Below are 1,219 nucleotides of genomic sequence, written 5' to 3' on the forward strand. Positions count from 1 at the left end.
TCAAAAATAAACGTTAAAAAAAATTTTTAAAAAAAGGATAGAAATTAATTAAAAGAAATTACACTGCGCAGTCCAAAGTGAAATGTATTTGTAGGTTTGTTTCAGGCTGGGGGTGGGCGTACTTTGTAACTTCCTAAGTGAAGTCTCCTCCAAGGCCCATTAAACAGCTCTGCTCTGGCTCATCCACGGTGCAGCTAGAAACAAAACTCAGTACTTTGAACACTGACACCTGATGGGGACGAAATAGAGGAAGAAAAGCCTGTGTGTGTGGTGGGAGAGGCTGAACGGGAAGAGGAAACGGAAGAGTAAAGGGATGCTCAGTGAGGCGGCCGGTGTGGTCTGATGGCAACAGCTGGGAGAAACAAAGAAACATCCTGCGTGCCATCATCGGTACCCCACGAGTGTTTGTGATCATAGGACAGTTAAGACTATTTCCTTTGTAGCTACAGACTGTACCTGCATGTCTTTCCAGACTCTGTAGGGCTTACGGAATCTTGAAGTAAGCTAGACCCTTAGCATCTGTGACTTCATTTTCAATAATTATAGATATAAGCTTATTTTCATTCTTAAAATTAGTATCCCATTTAAAGTTTCTTGTTCAGTTAAACTAGCCTTCCCATTAGCCCTCTGGGCCACCCCAATTCTTAGTGACCTTCCCATTAGCTGAGTATACAGTCCTAATTATGGAGCATACCTAGAAATCAATCAGTCTGATGCTCTTTTGTGACCTCTTTGCTTTGTTGTAATATTTGACAACAATGAATTCCCTTTTTTTTGCATGTATTTATCTTGTCTTCCCAAATACTGAGTAATTTTGAAGGCTGAAGATCTCAGCTTATCTTTCTTATACCCACCAGAGAGTTTAATATGGTACTTTTTTCAATTAGCAATAATCGCGCCTCGGATAAACCTCATTGGCTACGATACTGCCACTGAGCAAAGCTTAATATGGTACTTTTTTATCCAAAAATGTTTCTTATGTACAAGGTAACAAAATAGTGAGGTGAAGAGCAGAAAACCACACTTTAGCCAACCATACTGTCTATATGAGATAAGAAAAACTCCTTTGGTTATTTCATCACCACCGCCCGCCCCCCCCTCCCCCCCCTCCAGGTTTGAGAATTGATTTTTTAAAAACGTCATTGATGACTATTTTGTCATTGCACAGGCATGGCTTTTGTGTTATGGAGCCCAAGAGTAACTCTATCCAAAGCAGAAG

General features: G+C 40.5%; 1 non-coding gene across 1 annotated transcript; it reads right to left on the reverse strand.

Moving 5' to 3' along the window:
- Positions 1–798: 798 nt before the first annotated feature.
- On the reverse strand, positions 799–944 carry LOC115522481. Its single transcript, XR_003971395.1, has one exon. It is a non-coding gene; the product is annotated as a U4 spliceosomal RNA (small nuclear RNA).
- Positions 945–1,219: the final 275 nt, after the last annotated feature.

Source organism: Lynx canadensis, chromosome C1, assembly GCF_007474595.2.
Source record: "Lynx canadensis isolate LIC74 chromosome C1, mLynCan4.pri.v2, whole genome shotgun sequence".
Classification (NCBI taxonomy): domain Eukaryota; kingdom Metazoa; phylum Chordata; class Mammalia; order Carnivora; family Felidae; genus Lynx; species Lynx canadensis.